Raw genomic sequence first — 21,963 nt, 5'->3', positions numbered from 1 at the left:
GCATCCCTATTTCTAACACTGGCACAAGCAAGAATAACTACAACAAGTTCCTGGGCAGAACTTTGCACTAAACTATTTGGACATGCATGGTAATTAAATGAACAGATGCATCTCGTAAAAACGGTGCAAAACCATATAAAGAACTTTGCAGACGGAGCTACGGATCAACGGGGAACAACGAAACACGATATGAAGCCCTACGTGAAAGATTCATCACCACACACACAATTGGCACAAATCTGGTGTTCCCAGGTTGCCAAGACATATATGAACCCAACATGAATGAAATGGAGCAAGGTACAACACTCCAACAACAATTAAACGCCAACTTTGAACAAAATGTCAAAACTATGCAATCTGCCAGTTTCTGCATCTTAGCTGTTTGAGAGCAACATGCAACATAGCTACAGGTCTTCAAACATGACAAATAATATATGTGGATGTTGCCAACCAAGAATACTACCATCTCCAGCAAGAATCACATCAAAAGGAATTAAACTCTAGAAGATACAAGGCCACAAATTTTCCCAAAACCATCAGTTCTCAGGGACTTAGTGAAAATTCCTGCACCTGAGTTTCTGTTTCTGTTCTGAAGCTTTTTGACAGCAACCAAAACACAATCTACTGGACTCCAAATGACTTGACAATTGACAGGAAGCTTCACAAACATACCCGGTTCAAAACACTAGCACTGAACTAAGTCCAGTTCTCAAGATAATGACCAGCACAACCTTATCTACAGGGGAAGAAAATGTTTTCAGCATTCCAGACTTCGTGAAATTTTCAGAGTTCAAAAATCTGGAATTTTTTCCAGCCACATGCCCACTTTGTCTAGGCATAGTTTGCACACACAAGTTCCCAAGAGGTGTTTGACACCACTATGGTATTGAGCACAAACCCCTACAACTAACACACCAAGATCCATGCCTTTGGGCTCCATCTATACCATGGAGACAAAGCCCAAACTTTCAACAACATGAAATGCAAACCCATAAGGTATGCTTTTTAGGATGACAATCACCTAGGAGAGTTTCATGTGCACAATGACAAAGTGACATGGGGGCTCGAACCCCATGTTTGTGTCATGCACATCGACAATTCCCACACCACAATTCCTCTCAAGCACTAGCATCAAGCTCACGCATAAGAAATCTTTATCCAACAAGAGAGTATGCACACCCCCCACATATGGGCATGTGATGGTGCCACTCTCACAAGCATCACTAGGATTTTCCTAGTATTCATTTCACCATCATTATGCAAACTACCACAACAAACCACACCCTCACATGCTAACACAATAGCTATCTAGTGCTACCCCTCACCTCAAGACATGTGATGAGGGGGAGGCACCCACACCCCACTATATCAAGGCAAGAAAATAAAACTACAAGATCCCTTATACCACCTAAAACTCCCAAAGATGGGCTCCACAAGAGTAGCTAGTGCATCTTCTCCTTAAGGCACAACACACACAATTACAACACATCACAAGAACCACTCCCACCAAGTGTTTACCAAGTTAGCAATACCACCTCTACTTTCTTGTAGGTGCACAACACACACACATAGGGCCCTGTTCTCAACTTCACTAGCAAGGAATAAGATGATAAGACCCTCTTGCTGCCCAACACAAGGGAGGGAACGTACAAAAAACAAACAAATAAAATAAATAGGCAGCAAAGAAAAAAATAGCAAAACCCATGCCAGGGTGCCTGGGATTCGAACTCTGCACCTACTGGATTACCAGTCACCAGCAAGCCACTGCACCAGCTGCGCTACTGGCGACAGGAACGCGACAGGAAACAAGATAACTCCCCTTGCTGGCTACCGTATAGGAAAAGAAACTAAAAAATTATGCCGAGAGGGGGGTTCGAACCCTGGATCTCCCATCAGGCGCACGCATAAGACAGAGAGGTACTATCATCAGGCTACGAACTGGAGTCTGGCTAAGACTAGCAAGTAAAAATAGTAAAACACTCCTCTTGCGAGAAGTATCCCGCCGGCGGCCGGAGCCGAGGACGCTGGCGGCGCCACTCCCGGCCACCACCGGCAGGGGAAACTGTCGGCGGGGCCCGCGGGACTCCCGGGGAATCCATTTTCGCCCTGAGCGCGGGTAAAGGACTCCGCTTGGCTGCTCGGAACGACATCACCCTACTCTGCTGCGGCAGCGCCGCCCGCCTGGGAGCACGGCGACAGAGGACCTGACGGGCAGCCCTGCCTGCGTCGCTACGCTGCACGGACGGCGGGGAGCTCGTGCATACGGCGATGAGGGACGCGAGGAGAAGACCCGCACCTGCTGGGTGCCCACCTATGCGGGGAGGAAAACCTGTTGCAAACTGCAAGCTCTTCTCTGATGACCTACGCCTACCGAGACCTAGGTGACATGACCCGAGCTGCCGGCGGCGAGGAGAGTTCCTCTGACCATGGCGCTGCTGCAGAGAGGGGGAGGAAGCCCTCCTGTGCACGGTACCTCCATAACAACCCTACTCTATTCTGCACCACTCGCGACTACTGCACCCCCACACACTGCTATGGGACAGAGAAACGCACATCACGCTGGGAACGAGCCGGACCGCGGAGGCGGAAGGAAGGAGGACGAGGACGCGGCCTCACCTTGAGGGGAAGAGGGGCGTCGAACGGGGAGGAGGAGCGTCGGAGAGGAAGAAGACGGCCAGACGAAGTCGTTCCGTCGAAGACCGAAGAAGAGGACGGACGCAGCTCGCCCGGTTCGTCCCGTTGACGAGGACGAGCTCGACGGGGGGGGGGGGGGGGGGCGCTCCTCGGGGTCCTAGCGCCGGGAATGGGTCGCGGGGACTCACCCCGAGCCCCCGGACATGGCGCCCAGTGCCGGAGACTACGGATCGGCGGGTTGACGGAGGAGGCGCTGCACCCTCTCTCTCTCTGCTTTCTCTCAGAACTTACCAGGGAAGAACGAGGGCACGAGGGAAACTGGCGGTGCTGGGGAGGAAAGGAGAGGGAACCCTAGGGCGGAGGGGGAGGTCTCGGGCTCCTTTTAACGCCTCGGGAGGCGAGCTCGAGCCGCTGGATCGAGAGGAGAGCGATCGGGAGGTTGAGCGCGCGTCGTACAGGAGGTGACGTCGGGAGGAAGAAGGAGCGCTCGTCGGTGGGCTCTATCGCCAGGGGTGGAGTCCAACTGGGCCAGCACGGGAGAAGGCTTAATGGGCCAGGGAAAGAATTAGACACACAGGTAGTTTAACCAATTAGAACAACAGAGAAAGGAATGCTTTCAGGGAAGAAAAATATTACCCAAGAAAAATACTGGGTTAAAAATTAAAAGGAAAATCCTGCTAGACACAAGAAATAATAGCCCAATAGGGAAAAATAGGAATGCATTATTTGGAGATGTTCGAAATAAATGCAAAACAGTAATTAACCTACTGTTTTGAATTTATTTGCACCACCAAAATCAAAGAATCAAATCAGAAAAATTGCACCCCCTCATAAGCACATTTTTATCTACCCACTAGACATTTTAGAATCAGCTTTGGGAAGAAGGAATTTTGGCAAGAATAAACATAGGAGGGAAAAGGAGTTTGAAAGCAAGAGCTTAAAAGACTAGCACTCACTCCTACTTCACACACACCATTATCACATGCATCACAAGGTAGTGCAAAACCACCACCTAATCCTAGCAAGATCACATGCACTCACAACACCACAACACTACTCCCATTAGACTCAAATGCAACATGATCATGGCATGCAATCATAAGTATGGCAAGGAATGATATGTGATTCATGCATGCAAGGGAAGTAAGCACTAGGGATCACACATGGATTCATGGCACAAAATGATAGCAGCAAGATATCTGACAAGGTGGCCCCACATGGAAGGTTACAAGAAGGGAAAGTTCTACACTTGGGGCACTACATACTGGCCTCAAGATCATTAGCCGAATGCTTTGGCGTGATAGTGACTATCGGCTCAGTCGGATTGTTATGCACTGTCGGCTGTTGTATGGTGAATGTTTTGTCTCCGAAGATGAGTGAGTCGTCGTTGACTTTTTCCTTGCCTTTCCCGACTCCACTGCTGCAACACTTGGTAATTTGACATGCCACTCTTGTTGACTTTTCTGGCCTACGAAGGTTTCACTCGGGCGCACCCTTTTACTAGATGAAATCAACTCAGACGTTCAACTGAGTAGAATCCACTCGGTTGTATTATTTCATTCAGATAACTTCCACCCAGGTGCATTCTTACACTCGGATAATTTCCACTTGGCGGCATATTTTGACCAACCGAATGATGGACACCAATATTCAGTAGGTTTTCATACGAGCATCCAAGTCGATGCCAAACTGGTTGTCGTTGTGCTTGTGGAAACGGTACCCTCGATCTAGTTGGTTTCGCATACCGACTGAACATATCAGCTCATGGTGACCTTGATCGCTTCAGGTACGATGACCGATTAGAGCTAGAACTGGCCGATTGATTGGCATAATTCGACAGTAACATGTCAAAAGTTGGCTTGATCCACTTACGATGTACCTTGCCTTCATTCATTTCCCACCTGCCAACTTCTGGACTCTTGGGCTTAAAAAACTTGACGTGAGTGTTCCCTTGTACTTGTGGTTTTCCCCCCGAGTATAGGATTACTGACGATGATCTTAATTATCTCCTTGCCACCGGGCTGTTTGTGAAGCATAACTTGTCTCCCCAAGACCTTGTTCCCTCCTTGATTTTACTAGGCTCACCTATGACAACATTGGACTTATTAGCAGATTCGGCTACCTCCGGCCGAATGAGCAGTTTCTTCCCTTCCAAATCTATGGTGTTCATTGGAAAAGGAGGTTTATCAACTTGCAGCTTAGAAAAGTTCAATCGTCCGTCGTTAATGGCCGATTGTATCTGTTGTTGAAAAACATTGCAATCATTAGTAGCATGAGAAAAAGAATTATGATACTTGCAATAAGAATGCCATTTCAGCTCTTCAAACGGCGGTAAAGTATGGGATATTCTGATAATCTTAGCTTGTAGCAAAGCATCAAATATTTGTACACACTTAGATATGTTAAAGGTGAACTTCATCTCTTCATCACGATTCTTGTGAATCGGTTTTAGATCATTTCAAGTAAATGGTTTGATCTTTGATGGCCAAACAAATTCAGTAGCATAGATGTCGCCCCCATCGTCCGAGTGATCACTATCATATTCAACCATATTCATCTATGGACAATCTGTTTTATATCTATGCACTTCTTTAAGATCTTTACTTCGGCTTTCCTGAGCCAAAGCCCTTTGCAAGACTTGGTTGATACTTAAAAATTCATTGCCTTCCAACTTTTCTCTTATGTGAGTTTTCAAACCATTAAGCACAAGATCAACTAAGTCTCTCTCAGTTATCACCAAACTATAACACCGGTTTTTTGTATCTCTAAATCTCTTGACGTAATTGGAGACCGATTCATCATGCTTTTGTCTAACTAATGTAAGATGCGATAATTAAGTTCGTTGTCGCTGCTATAAAAATGATCATGAAATTTGTGCTGTAGCTGCGACCATACACGGATAGATATATGTGGTAAGGAACCATGACAATGCAGTACCAGTTAAGGACAAAGGAAACAAACGCACTTTCAATTCATTCAATGAACCTGCTTCACCTAAATGGGCTAAGTATTGACTAACGTGTTCCCATGTGGTTTTTGTGCCCTCACCATTAAATTTAACAAAATCTAGGATTTTATATCCTGGACGGCACTGTATTGCATCGAAGTACTCGGGATCCGATCTTTGATAAATCCGATTCCTACGTAATTCAACACCAAAGTTTTCTCGAAGCATTTTAGCCATCTCCTCTCTGAAATTATCTAGAGCATCGTCCGTAGTGGACAATGAAGTTTGTTGTAGTGGCATAGGAGGGGTATGATTACTAGCGGCAGGTAGTAACTATGGTATATATGCCGAACCATAATTCGGCAATGGTCTAGCAACGTTTACACCTATAGGTAACGCTTGGCTCGGTGTTGCCACAAAACTTGGTATGCTCATGATAGGACTAATGGGTGCAGCCATGATCTTGTTTGTTTGAGCAGGATAATAATTCATCAGCATGGTAGGTGCCGATGCAATAGGTAAAGACATATTAGGGTTTTCTGCACCACTCGGCATACCAACATTATGAGTAAATAATTGAGGCATATTTTTCTAAGCAGCAGTATTTTCCAAGAAAGATTGATAGACCAGATTGTTACTATCGACAATCTCAGCCATTGCTCAGAAGAAAAGGTAGTACTCACATGGGGTTTAACCTGCTCGATTTGAAGAGGAGGGAAATTGATTTCTCCAATCGAAGTGATATTGCCTTGACGATCCTTCTTGAAGTTTGCAAGTAACTCCTATAACTCCTTCTCCTCGCATGCCTTCTTGTACTCCTCATAGGCTTGACAATGATCGGCCGATAGTTCATCAATCTTGGGCTTAATGATATTATCGACGTTTACCTCAGATGGGTTGGGCAGATCAGACATGATGGTTGATGATGATGGTTGATCTTTCGTCTCCAAAGGAGTCGCCAAAAAGTGTGTTGCCACACGAAGACGTCATGTGTACCCTCGACGCTGGAGGTGATGCACCGCAGCTCACCTTGAAGAAGACCTGACCAACAGGGCGATACGGAAGACACTCAACGGATGCTTTTGAGGACCCGAAGCCCCACATGCCCGGGAGGGACCCTGTCAGGGACTACGACGGCTACGGGCTTCCCGAGGTCGATTCTCTCGCCCCTATAGCCTCGAGATTCGCAGACTCAAACTTGATGAACAACGAAGAACGAGAGATAAGATACGATGGAGAGGTAAAACGTAGTATATTGATGTTTTGATTGTGTGTTGTTTCAATCGCCGTCACCTCCAATATATAAGAGGTGCCTAGACTTCCCGTACAAGAAAATGATTCATCTAGGCTTTCCTTACAAGAAATTTACAGCAATCACGTCCTAGAGTCCTAATTCTAGTCTGATTCGGATTCAGCCCCAATCTGGCCCAATCTTCTGTCTTGCCCCTTGCGTGGGCCGTGGAATCTGCATATGACCTCCGTTGGAGATGGTCCAAACATAAATTTTGTGCACCTCGATGAGGACAAAAATATGTATGCTGGTAACTTTCCCAAATAAATCCATCTCAAATACTCCACGAGGTCATCTTTAACTTTGAATCAGCCTCGGTCATGTAGCGGACTGGATCATCCGAGTGTTGTAGCGTTCCTGTAGGCCGTGTACTACCTCAGATGATAATGGACTTAAAAGAGAAGTTGACTATTTCGATGTTACGAACAACTTTCGTGTTTAATACTTTTCCATCCAAGGACATCTAGATGACCATACAGGCCAATCTTTACCTTCTGGTTGATTCACTCGGACAACAATTTTTCCACTCGGAATTCATGTATCTCGACTCCTTGACCGAAGGGCCATTCGCATTTGGAAACCTTTCACTTGGTCATCAAGCCTTCACTCGGATAGCTGTATTTTCACTTGTATGATAAGCTTTTTCACTCGGTCATCAAGCCTTCACTCGGATAGCTATATTTTCACTCGGATGATAAGCTTTTCACTCGGATTTCCCGAATGAAAATACACCCTAAACTCGTTTCGCCTCGGTAGGCTGCATACGACCTCGGAATTAGATAATTCATATATCAAAATCGACCGATTTAATGAGACGAAGACAATACATGTAGATCATTCCTTTATCTGAGGTTGTCTTGTAAGCGTAATCAACCAGGAAGGCACTCAGAACATCCAATCATGACAATACAAGTGTAATTTGGCCCTCGAAATAATGCTGAATGGCGATGGCCTAAACACCAAGATTGTTTCACTCGGCAATATGAACTTTATCGTATAAAAAACCTTCTCGTTCGAGTCCATCTTTACTACATTTTGCATCATGCCAAAATCAAGTGTCAACAACATCTTCCCTTTTAATGTGAATTTAATGACAATAAAACCTTGGCCTGTTATGCTAATGGTATATATGATTACTATAATGTTGAACAAATTGAAGAATTTGCTGCTTTAAGGGTGCTTATGAAATTGCTTCCATGATTGAAAAGTATGATTCTATTTTTTACAAATCTAAAAATTATCCATACTTAAATATTACTATGAGAACTATGAATAGAATTACTATATTAATGAATTTATTGAAAGAATGTTTGCTGCCTTGGAAGAGATTAATATTTTGCAGGAACCTATGGAACAAGAATTTGCTGAAACTGTGAGGTCATTAGATGAAAAAGATGAGGAGGAGAGTAAAGAACAAAAGTAGGAAGATCTGATTTGCTACCCGTGCCCACCTTCTAATGAGAGTAACTCTTCAACTCATACATTGTTTATTTTTCCTTCGCACATACTGAAGGATGAATGCTATGATGATTGCTATGATCCCTTGGATTCATTTGAAATATCCCTTTTTGATGAACTTGATAGTTGCTATGCTGGTGGCCATGATGCCAATTTGAATTATGATTATGGAGATGAACTTTCTATAGTTCCTTATGTTAAGCATCAAATTTTTGCTATTGCACCCACACACGATAGTCCTATTATCTTTTTGAATTTTCCCAACTACACTATATCGGAGAAGTTTGCACTTATTAAGGATTACATTGATGGTTTGCATCTTAATATTACACATGATGATTTTGATGAATAAAATGCATGTGCTTTCTACTCCTACTTGCAATTATTATGAGAGAAGAACTGAATATTCACCCCTATGTTTCAATATAATAAAATTGCAAGAAACTACTTATGCTATGTATTGTCCTTTACTTTGTGTGAATGAACTGTTCTTTTATGACATGCCAATGCATAGGAAGAGAGTTAGACTTCATTGTCACATGATACGTATCACTTTTGCTCACAACTAAATTACAAATCATTGTTAATTAAAATTGGCTTTGATATACCTTGGGATGTGGGTAGATCAATTACTTGAGCACTATATGCCTAGCTTAATGTATTTAAAGGAAGCGCTGCTAGGGAGACAACCCGGAAGTTTTAGGGAGTAATTTTATTATGTTGTGTTCTTTTAAAATAATTAAAAACAAAAAAATAGAGTGGGGAACCTAAAACTTTTTCAAAAAGAAAATTGAAAGTGACAAGGAAGAGCACCGTTGAAGTGGCGAGCTAGCCTTGAACTTTGTTCATGGCCATGGAAACTTTGTGAATCTTGATTACAACAACTATTCAAAAAAAAAACTATTATCCCCTTTTACAAATTCATTATATTATAAAAATAATGTGCCAAGATTTAGCTTTGGGTTGTTTGAATTGCTTGTTTGATATGTGTTGTGCAAATACAGAAACTTTGTCTATAGTGTTTGATTTTTCATATTTTACTAGAACGTCAAAAGGTTCGAAAATATTTACACAGTACTGTTATATAAATTATTTACCACTTCCTAAATTTTGATAATTTTTTGAGTTACAAACGTTTACGTTTCATCTGCATTTTTCCAGAGTGTCCTGTTTTTCACAAATTGTTGTTATAGTTGCTTTGTGTGCTTATGTTTGAATTCTTGTTGAGCCCCTTGACTTGGGGCCATGCAATTGTGATATAATACAGTAGGTAATGATGTATTATAAATATACATTAATTTTATGGCAGTACATGATGAGATTTGATGTTATATGAACTAACCTCTCTAACGAAAGTTCTGTTAAGTTTTGTGTCGATGAAGTGTTCGAAGATCGAGGAGGTACGGATATGAGAAGAATAAGAGGAGACAAGAGTTCAAGATTGGGTATGCCCAAGGCACCGCAAGTAAATATGCAAGGAGACTGAAGCGTCTAAGATTGGGGATGCCCAAAAGGCATCCCATCTTTCTTCTTCAACAACTATCATTATGTTTTGATTTTTGTTTTGTTCACATGATATGCATAAACTGTTGGAGCATCATATTCCTTTTATTTTCCTTTTAGCAATGCACCATTATGGTATGGGAAAGTCCATGGTTCAGTAATAGAATGCCCTTGGCACTTCACTTATATCTTTTGAGTATGGCTTTATATAATGCTTCATGTGCTTCACTTATATCATTTGAAGTTGGATGCATGATTCTCTACATATTGAAAACCGTTATTTCTATAATGCTCTTTTTCTTCACTTATATTAATTAGAGCATGGTATCTTGTAGAAATAACTAACTCTCATGCTTCACTTATACCTATTTAGAGAGTTAACAGGAATTGGCCATTTACATGGTTAGTCATAAAATCCTACATAAAAATTGCAGATCACTGAATATGATATGTTTGATTCCCTGCAATAGCTTTGCGACATTAAGATAGTAATATGTGGGTGCACCAGTGGATGATTGTGGATTAGTAAGAATATTGATACTAAGGTTGGTGATTCCCGATGCATGCACGTATAGTCTCTAGTTATGTGGTGAAGTTGGAGCATAATTAATTCTTGATTGAAATCCTTTGTGCTATTAAAATCGGGGGTGGGGGCGATAGTTAACTCCTACCAACCTCCTCCCTAGGGGCATGCTAGTAGTGCTTTGCATCGAGAGAGCTAATAAAATCTTGCAATAAGTATGTGAGTTCTTTATGACTAATGTGAATCCATGGATATACGCACTCTCACCTCCGCATATTTGCTAGCCTCTTCGGTACCATGCATTGTGCATTCTCACCTCGAGGATTGGTGCAAACTTTGCTGGTGCATCCAAACCCCGCGACATGATATGCTCTATTGCACATAAGCCACCTTATATCTTCCTCAACACAGCCACCATACCTACCTATCATGGCATTTTCGTAGCCATTCCAATATATATTTCCATGCAACTTCCATCATCATCATATACATGACTTGAGCGTTCATTGTCATATTGCTTTTCATGATCGTAAGATAGCTAGCATGATATTTCTATGGCTTGTTCATTTTTTATATCTTTGCTACGCTAGATCATTGCACATCCTAGTACACTGCTAGAGGTACTCATATAGAGTCATATTATATCCTCATTGAGTTGTGATATCAATTTGTAAGTAAATAAAAGTGTGGTGATCATCATTATTAGATCATTTTCCCAGTGAGGAAAGCATGAATATGATCCCCTCACAAGTCGGGATGAGACTCCGGGCGAAAAATGAAAAATGGGGGAGGCCAAATAAGCCCACTAGAAAAAGGGAGGCGAAAAACTAAAAAGAAAATCCCAACATGAAAAAACAAATAAATGTGGGGAAAATGGAGAAGGTGAAAGCACAATTGCTCCCTAAGGTGGTATTGGTCATTAATCACAACATATGCATCATTGGACTGATGAGTTTATTCAAGTATATTTCAGAAAAGTTCAAAGATGCATTGGCTATAGGATTGTGAGGAGATGCCCCTTGATGCAAGGAAGTAATAGGATCAGCTCAAGATTCAAGCAAGAAGACTCTTCATTTTATACTTTGTGATATACCACTTTGAGTCCATAGGAATGCCAATACTATTAAAAGGGGATGAGGTATTATGATGAATTGGTTTCTCAAGTGCTTAGAGGTAGCCACCAAAACTCAGCCATTCTCCCACAAAATATTTCTGTCCAAACCCATATCATCAAAACGGTGCCACCAACAATTTCCATTTGGCCCTACCGATTTTACACTTGACAGATCCTATGCCAAACCCTAGCATCTTGGTACCACCAACTTTCACATCGGTTCCACCGAGATTCAGTAACCAACTTTCTGTTGAGAAGACTTCAAGAATCGGAATTTCTGAATTTGAAATCGATCTCACAACAATTTGGAAACTGGTCTAGGTCATCATATTGGTACCATCGAGATTCCTATATCGGTCTCACCGAGAATTCAAAAGTTGTAGCATTTAGTGCAACTCGGTACCACCGAGATTCTTTTCGATGTCACCAAGTTGGGCAATAATTTTGTAACAATTGGATTTTGGAAGAAGCCTATATATATATATACCCTTCCACCTACCTCTAGTTTATAGAGGAAGCACTCTGAACACACACACACACACACTTGCCAGATCCATTTTTCTGAGAGAGAGCCACCTACTCATGTGTTGAGATAAAGAGATTCCATTCCAACCATTTGAACCATGATTTCTAGCCTTCCCATGTTGCTTTCCACAAGATCAATCTCTCCTACACCTGCCAAATCTGAGAGAGAGTGATTGAGTGTTGAGGAGACAATCTTTAGAAGCACAAGAGCAAGGAGTTCATCGTTCTACCACATCAATTACCTTTTGGAGGGTGGTGCCTCCTAAATTGGTTAGGTGTCGCTTGGGAGCCTTCTACTTCGTGTTGTGGAGTTGAACCAAGATGTTTGTAAGGGCAAGGAGATCGCCTACTTCGTGAAGATCTACCGTGAGTGAGGCTAGTCATGTGTGGACGGAAGCCGTGGTGGAATAGACAAGGCCTCTTCTTTGTTGACCCCTTGTGGGTGGAGCTATCCGTGGAATCTCGCAGTCGTTACCCTTCGTGGGTTGAAGTCTCCACTGACATGGACGTACGATAGCGCCACCTATCAGAACCATGCCAAATATCGTCGTGTCAACCTTTGCGTTTGATCTCCCTACCTTACCCTCTACTTTACACTTGCATGTTTTACTTTCCGCTACTATACTCTTAGATGTGCATGTGTAGGGTATACTTGAGTAGTCATGATTGCTAAAACTGGCCCACACTTAAAATTGGGAAAAGGCTAATTTTTTTTCTTGTGAAGTAGTCCAATCACCCCCCTCTAGACATACTTTGGATCCTACAGTAGGGACGTTGCTACTATACTTTACTACACTTATGCCTCAAAGTGGCACCATGTTCTTCGTAAAGTGAGTCTCTTGTTTTGCCACTTCCATCTGCTAGTGGTAATTGCTCATTATAAAACTTTGCTTGTATATTCTGATGATGGTCTACCTCAAATGCCCGAGGTATTCATGAGCAAGCAAGTTGGATGGACACCCATTTAGCTTCAGTCGAGCTTTACTACACTTATATGTCTAGTGCATGTGTTGCTTGGCAATCCCTACTCCTCGCATTGATATCTATTGATGGGCATCTCCATTGCCCGTTGATACGCCGAGTTGATGCAAGACTTTCTTCTCCAATTTTAGCCCTTCTAAACCTACCATCATATTCTATTCCACCTTTATGATTTATCCATGGTTCATCCTCATGTAGTGCATGAGTAATAAAAAGCTGAAACATGTTAAGAACTACGATCCAATTGCTTGGTTTGACACAGGGGTGCTCGTGATTTATACTTCAAGCTAGGAAGACCAAGCACGATAGGCTATATGATTTTGTAGGGACATAATTCATCAAGCATTGTTACTTTGAAAGGACATGATTGTTTGCTAGTAAACCTGAGTATGGATGTATTTTTTTATCAAATAATAGACTATTGCCTTGAATCACTTGTATCTTAATATTCATGCCATGATTAGACATTTGTTCAAGATTACGATAGGTAGCATTCCACATCAGAAATTACCTTTTTTCATTTACCTACTCAAGGAGGAGCACAAACTAATCTTGGGGATGCTGATACGTCTCTGTCCTATCTATATTTTCTTATCATCTCATGCCAATATTCTACTCATATACTTTTGGGAACATTTTATATTATTTTTGGGACAAACATACTTACCCAGTGGCTAGTGCGAGTTCCTGTGTTTTTTGTGTGTTCTTTTTTTTCACAAACATTCCATATCAAACAAAGTCCATACACGATAAAAATTTGCAGAGATTTTTTTGGAATAGATGTGAATTTTGGAGTCAGAATCAACACAAGATGATTCCCAACGGCCCCACGAGCCAACATGCCGTGACCCCGGGGTGCTGACGGCTTGTGGCCAGCCCTTAAGTCGGTTGGGGCTTTCCTTCTGCAGCATGAAATATATTTTCGCGAAAAAAACCCCCCTCAAAATTTCAGCCCAATCATACTTATAGATCTCCGGATATTTATGAAACAGTGAAGGGCCAGAAAACAGTTGCGAAATGTGAGAAAAACAGAGAGAGATGGAATCTAGGACGGGCTTCTGCCCTTCGGGAGCCATGGTTGTCATAGACAAGAGGGGAAACCCTCCTCCCATCGAGGAAGGAGGACAAGGAAGAAGAAGAAGGAGGAGGCTCTCTCTCCCTCTCTTTCGGTGGAGCTGGAGCGCTGCCGAGGCAACCATCATGACGACGACATACACCAACAACTTCGTCGTCGTCACCACCAACTCTTCATTTCTATGCAGCGGTGTAAACCCTCTTCTCCCCGCTATAATATCTAATTAAACATGGTCCTTAATGCTATATATTATTACCCAATTATGTGTGGCTATCCTATGATGGTTGAGTAGATTTATTTTGTCCTATGGGTTAATTGTGATATGATGTTATTGATATGAGTTGTGTGTGGATATCGTGTCGTCCTAATGTGCCTTCCGTGAGGCGCACATGTGAAGGGTTCACGTTGGATGGTTTGCAATATGTTCATGATTCACTTATAGTGAGTGGCTAGAGTGACAGAAGCTTACACCCGGGTAATTAAGGTAGTTGTGTGCATATGCGAGTAAAGAGGACTTATTGTTTAATGCTATGGTTGAGTTTACCGTAATGGTTTCTAGTAGTTGCGGATGCTTGCTAGATGTCCAATCATAAGTTCATATGATCCAAGTACGAAAAGTGTGTTAGCGTATGCCTCTCCCTCATTGCATAAGATAAGTATATATCACGTTATATTCAATTAACTATGGACAATATTTCTCTTGCGTTACACAAAATGCTTTCTACTAAACAACTAAGTAAATTTATATATTTTTAAAACAACACCTAACTTTTATTTCTATGCTCTTTATTATCTTGCAAAACTATCTATTACACCTACTAAGTACTTCTAGTTTCCTTCCCACAAAATAGTTTCATACTTGATATAGGTAAAGTAAGTGTTAGCATGCCTAGAGTTGTATCGGTGGTTGATAGAAACAGAGAGAATATTAATTATGATTTTAGCTCCTTGGTGAGTTCGACACTCTTACTTATCAAAAAGGGCTAGAAACAATCCCCTACCTTTGTGTGCAGTCGCTAGAGAACCAAGGTTTATTGAACCAATAGTAGTAACAACAAACCCCCATCTTTAGCGACTGCACACAAAGAATCAAACACTTACGCCCAACCTGGGCAAGAGGGTTGTCAATCCCCTTGGACTCATTATTCGCAAGGAAGTAAAGTGTGTAGATGAAACTTGATAATTGGAAAGTAAATACAAAGTAAATAAAGGCAACGAGGTAATTGTAGCGTTTATAAACTAATAAGTGAATAGACCCGAGGGCCATAGTTTTTCCTAATGGCATCTCTAATGTAGTAGGCATGCGGTGGGTAAACAAATTACTATTGAGAAATTGACACATAGGCATCACGACAATGATCATGTATATATAGGCATGTGATATTAACGACAATGATCATGTATATATAGGCATCACGACCATAAGCAAATAGGTTGAATCTTGCCTGCACCTATTACTATTACTCCACCCATCGACCACTATTCAGCATGCATCTAGAGTATTAAGTAAAGCAGAGTAATGCTTGGAGAACAATCACATGGTGTACACAAAGAGAAATCAACCAATATAAATTAACCCCATCATTTTATGCTTAGTGGCAACAATGCAAAGACGTGTCCTTGTCCCTTTCTGTCACTCGGATATAGAACTCTGCCAGATTGAACCCACTACAAGGCACCCCTCTTACTAAAGAAATACCAATCTATTTGGCCAAACTATTTCAATAGATCGGAGAATTTTTTGAAGCTATATTAATCATGCAAATAAAAATCATAGTAGAATTCAGAGAAGACTCAAATCTTTATCATGAATAATCTGAACATAAACCTACAATTCATCGGATCCAAACAAATGCACCGCACAAAAGAATTACATCAGATAGGTCAAAGCAAAGATGTCATGATGATTGTATTTAAGATCAAGAGAGAGATAGGCATCTATGTACTAACTACGGACCCCGCATGTTGGTTGTAAACTGCTCACACATCATCACGGCAAAACAGAGATTTGCGGAGGTGGAAAAAGTGCTTCTGGTGGCTCTCATATGGTTTTGGAATTTATAGGCCACAGAGGGATGTCAAGAGGCGCCTGAGGGGGCCACCACACAACAGGGCGTGGCCACCCCCTTGGGCGCGCCCTAATGTGTGGTGCCTCCCTCATGAGGCCTTCGGTCACCTCCCGAAGTTCCGTGGCAATTGTACTCCATTTGGTATTGTAAACATGAAAAAACAAAAACATGCAGAAAATAGCAACTAGCATTGGGCACTGGGCTAATAGGTTATTGCTCAAAAACAATATTTTAATTGGTATATAAACACCCTAAAAGCATCCTAGAATGATAATATTATAGCTTGGAACAATAGAAAATTATAGATACATTGGAGACGTATCACTTCTCGAAGCATGCACGTGTACTATCTAGTTTTGTGATGAAGTTGGAGAATAATTTATCTTTCATTGAGCCATATATATTATTTTTGTCTTCTACTATCGATCCCTCCTATCCTTCATAATTTATCTTTCACTGAGCCATGTATATTATTTTTGTATGTCCGGGGACGCGCGATGGTTAACTCCTCCTAACCTTCCGCCTAGGGGCATGCAATGACTTCTTGGCTTAGAGAGAGCCAACAGAGGACACAATAAGTATCTGAGTTCCTTGTGACTAATGTGAGTTTGTGGAACCTAAGCACTTCTATTCTTCCCATATTTTGCTAGCCTCTTTGGTACTCTGCATTGCAGGTTCTCAACTCAAGATTTGGTGCATGCTTCGCCAGTGCATCCAAACACCATGATATGATATGCTCTATCACACATAAGTATTATTATGTCTTCCTCAAAACGGCCACCATACCTACCTATCATGACATTTCCATTGCCATTCCAAGATATATTGACATGCAACTTCCACCATCATCATGTACATGAGTTGTGTTCATTGGAGTATTGCCTTGCATGATCTTAACATAGCTAGCATTATATTTTCTTGGCTTGTCCACTTTTTGATATCTTTGTTATGCTAGATCAATCCACATCGTCGTACATTGCCAGAGGCATTCATATGTAGTCACGGGATTTTTTAGTTTTGTTGACTTGTGAGTAAATAAAAAATGTTACGATCGTCGTTATTAGAGCATTGGCCTAGTGAGGAAAACAATGATGGAGACTAATGATTCCTCCAAAGAATGAGGAGGAGGTTCTGGACTTAGAAAAACAAAAGGAAGAACAATTAAAAAAATAAAGAAAATAGAAAAAAGATAAAATGAGAGAAAAAGAGAGAAGGGGCATGCACCATCCTTTTGTCACATTTGTGCTTTAAAGTACCACCATGTTCTTTGTATAGAAATTATCCATGATTTGTCACTTTCATATACTATTGGAGTTTTTACATTATCAAACTTGGCTTGTATATTCTGATGAAGGGCTTCGTCAAATGTAGAAGGTCTTCATGAGCAAGCAAGTTGGATGCACACCCACTTAGTTTCATAGGAAGATTTCATGCACATATAGCTCTAGTGCATCCCTTAAATGGCAATCCAGACTCCTCGTGTTAATATCGATTGGGAGGCATCTCCATAGCCTAACAATCTACATAGTTGGTGTGATACTATCCAATTTTTTTTATTCTACTATCGATCCCTACCATCATTCTATTCCACCTAAAGTGGTGAAAGTGCATGGCGCACACCCACATATTGAGTGAAAATGAAAATGCTAAAGTGGGTGAAAAAGTTGTTGGAAACATAATACACTTGTTGGGGAACGTCGCATGGGAAACAAAAAATTTCCTACGCGCACGAAGACCTATCATGGTGATGTCCATCTACGAGAGGGGATTTCCGATCTATGTACCCTTGTAGATCGCACAGCAGAAGCATTAGTGAACGCGGTTGATGTAGTGGAACGTCCTCACGTCCCTCGATCCGCCCCGCGAACCGTCCCACGAACCGTCCCGCGATTCGTCCCACGATATAGTGCCGAACGGACGGCACCTCCGCGTTCAGCACACGTACAGCTCGACGATGATCTCGGCCATCTTGATCCAGCAAGAGAGACGGAGAGGTAGATGAGTTCTCCGGCAGCGTGACAGCGCTCCGGAGGTTGGTTGTTATCTAATCTCAGCAGGGCTCCGCCCGAGCTCCACAGAAACGCGATCTAGAGGTAAAACCGTGGAGGTATGTGGTCGGGCTGCCTTGAAAAAGTTGTCTCAAATCAGCCCTAATAGCTCCATATATATAGGAGGAGGGAGGGGAGGCTTGCCTTAAGGCTCAAGGAGCCCCAAAGGCTGCGCACCAAGGGGAGGAGGAGTCCTCCTCCAATCCTAGTCCAACTAGGATTGGAAGGTGGAGTCCTTCTCTTCCTTCCCACCTCCTTTTTTTTCTTTTCTCTTTGATTTTCTATCTATGGCGCATAGGGCCTTCTTGGGCTGTCCCACCAGCCCACCAAGGGCTGGTGCGCCACCCCCAAGGCCTATGGGCTTCCCCCCCGGTGAACATCCGGAACCCATTCGTCATTCCCGGTACATTCCCGGTAACTCCGAAAACCTTCCGGTAATCAAATGAGGTCATCCTATATATCAATCTTTGTTTCTGAACCATTCCGGAAACCCTCATGACGTCCGTGATCTCATCCAGGACTCCGAATGACATTCGGTAACCAACCATATAACTCAAATACGCATAAAACAACGTCGAACCTTAAGTGTGCACACCCTGCGGGTTCGAGAACTATGTAGACATGACCCGAGTGATTCCTCGGTCAATATCCAATGCCGGGACCTGGATGCCCATATTGGATCCCACATATTCTACGAAGATCTTATTGTTTGAACCTCAGTGCCAAGGACTCATATAATCCCGTATGTCATTCCCTTTGTCCTTCGGTATGTTACTTGCCCGAGATTCGATCGTCACTATCCGCATACCTATTTCAATCTCGTTTACCGGCAAGTCTCTTTACTCGTTCCACAATACAAGATCCCGCAACTTACACAAAGTTACATTGCTTGCAAGGCTTGTGTGTGATGTTGTATTACCGAGTGGGCCCCAAGATACCTCTCCGTCACACGGAGTGACAAATCCTAGTCTCGATCCATACTAACTCAACGAACACCTTCGGAGATACCTGTAAAGCATCTTTATAGTCACCCAGTTACGTTGCGACGTTTGATAGACACAAAGCATTCCTTCGGTGTCAGTGAGTTATATGATCTCATGGTCATAGGAACAAATACTTGACACGCAGAAAACAGTAGCAACAAAATGACACGATCAACATGCTATGTCTATTAGTTTGGGTCTAGTCCATCACGTGATTCTCCTAATGACGTCATCCAATTATCAAGCAACAACACCTTGTACATAGTCAGAAGACCCTGACTATCTTTGATCCACTGGCTAGCCAACTAGAGGCTTGCTAGGGACAGTGTTTTGTCTATGTATCCACACATGTATATAAGTCTTCATTCAATACAATTATAGCATGGATAATAAACGATTATCTTGATACAGGAATTATAATAACAACTATATTTATTATTGCCTCTAGGGCATAATTCCAACAGTCTCCCACTTGCACTAGAGTCAATAATCTAGCCCTCACATCACCATGCGAATTACATTGTAAGAAATCTAACACCCATACAGTTCTGGTGTTGATCATGCTTTGCCCGTGGAAGTGGTTTAGTCAGCGGGTCTGCTACATTCATATCCGTGTGCACTTTGCATATATTTACGTCCTCCCCTTCAACGTAGTCGCGGATGAGGTTGAAGCGTCGTTTGATGTGTCTGGTCTTCTTGTGAAACCGTGGTTCCTTTGCTAAGGCAATGGCACCCGTGTTGTCACAGAACAAGGTTATTGGATTCAATGCGCTTGGCACCACTCCAAGATCCGCCATGAACTGTTCATGCAGACACCCTCCTTAGCCGCCTCCGAGGCAACCATGTACTCCGCTTCACATGTAGAATCAGCTACGACGCTTTGCTTGGAACTGCACCAGCTTACCGCACCCCCATTAAGAATAAATATGTGTCCGGTCTGCGACTTAGAGTCGTCCGGATCTGTGTCAAAGTTTGCATCGACGTAACCCTTTACGGCGAGCTCTTCGTCACCTCCATACACGAGAAACATCTCCTTAGTCCTTTTCAGGCACTTCAGGATATTCTTGACCGCCGTCCAGTGATCCACTCCTGGATTACTCTGGAACCTGCCTGCCATACTTATGGCGAGGCTAACGTCCGGTCTAGTGCACAAGATTGCATAGATGATATATCCTATGGCTGAAACATAGGGGACGGTGCTCATATGCTCTCTATCTTTATCAGTTGCTCGGCACTGAGTCTTACTCAATCTCGTACCTTGTAAAACTGGCAAGAACCCTTTCTTGGACTGTTCCATTTTGAACCTCTTCAAAACTTTATCAAGGTATGTGCTTTGTGAAAGTCCTATCACGCGTTTCGATCTATCCCTGTAGATCTTAATGCCTAGAATGTAAGCAGCTTCTCCTAGGTCCTTCATAGAGAAACTTTTATTCAAGTAATCCTTTATGCTCTCCAAAAACTCTACGTTGTTTCCAATCAGCAATATGTCATCCACATATAATATTAGAAATGCCACAGAGCTCCCACTCACTTTCTTGTAAATACAAGATTCTCCAACCACTTGTATAAACCCAAATGCTTTGATCACCTCATCAAAGCGTTTATTCCAACTCCGAGATGCTTGCACCAGTCCATAAATGGATCGCTGGAGCTTGCATACCTTGTTATCATTTTTAGGATCGACAAAACCTTCGGGTTGCATCATATACAACTCTTCCTTAAGGAAACTGTTAAGGAACGCCGTTTTGACATCCATCTGCCAGATTTCATAATTGTAAAATGCAGCTATTGCTAACATGATTCTGACGGACTTAAGCATCGCTACGGGTGAGAATGTCTCATCGTAGTCAACTCCTTGAACTTGTGAAAAACCCTTTGCCACAAGTCGAGCTTTATAAACGGTCACATTGCCGCCAGCGTCTGTCTTCTTCTTAAAGATCCATTTGTTCTGAATAGCCTTGCGGCCCTCAGGTAGTACTTCCAAAGTCCACACTTTGTTTTCATACATGGATCCTATCTCGGAATTCATGGCCTCCAGCCATTTGTTGAAATCTGGGCCCACCATTGCTTCTTCGTAATTTGCAGGTTCATTGTTGTCTAACAACATGATTGCAAAACGGGATTACCGTACCACTCTGGAGCACCACGTGGTCTCGTCGACTTGCGTCGTTCGATAGGAAGTTGAACCGGAGTTTCATGATCATCATCATTAACTTCCTCCTCAACCGGTATCGCAACGACAGGGGTTTCCCCTTTCCCTGCGCCACCATCCAGAGGAATGAGAGGTTCGACAACCTCATCAAGTTCTATCTTCCTCCCACTCAATTCTCTCGAGAGAAACTCCTTCTCGAGAAAAGCTCCGTTTTTAGCAACAAACACTTTGCCCTTGGATTTGAGATAGAAGGTGTACCCAACTGTCTCTTTTGGGTAACCTATGAAGATGCACTTTTCCGCTTTGGGTTCCAGCTTTTCAGGCTGAAGCTTTTTGACGTAAGCATCACATCCCCAAACTTTAAGAAATGACAACTTTGCCCTTTTGCCATACCACAGTTCGTATGGTGTCGTCTCAACGGATTTTGATGGTGCCCTATTTAAAGTGAATGCAGCTGTGTCTAATGCATAACCCCAAAACGATAACGGCAAATCGGTAAGAGACATCGTAGATCGCACCATCTCTAATAAAGTACGATTACGACGTTCGGACACACCATTACGCTGTGGTGTTCCAGGCGGTGTCAACTGTGAAACAATTCCACATTGTCTTAAGTGAGCACGAAACTCGAAACTTAGATATTCACCCCCACGATCAGAC

This window comes from Hordeum vulgare, chromosome 1H, assembly GCF_904849725.1.
Source record: "Hordeum vulgare subsp. vulgare chromosome 1H, MorexV3_pseudomolecules_assembly, whole genome shotgun sequence".
NCBI classification, from domain to species: domain Eukaryota; kingdom Viridiplantae; phylum Streptophyta; class Magnoliopsida; order Poales; family Poaceae; genus Hordeum; species Hordeum vulgare.
The sequence above is the reverse complement of the archived record's forward strand: the minus strand, read 5'-3'. Positions refer to the sequence as shown.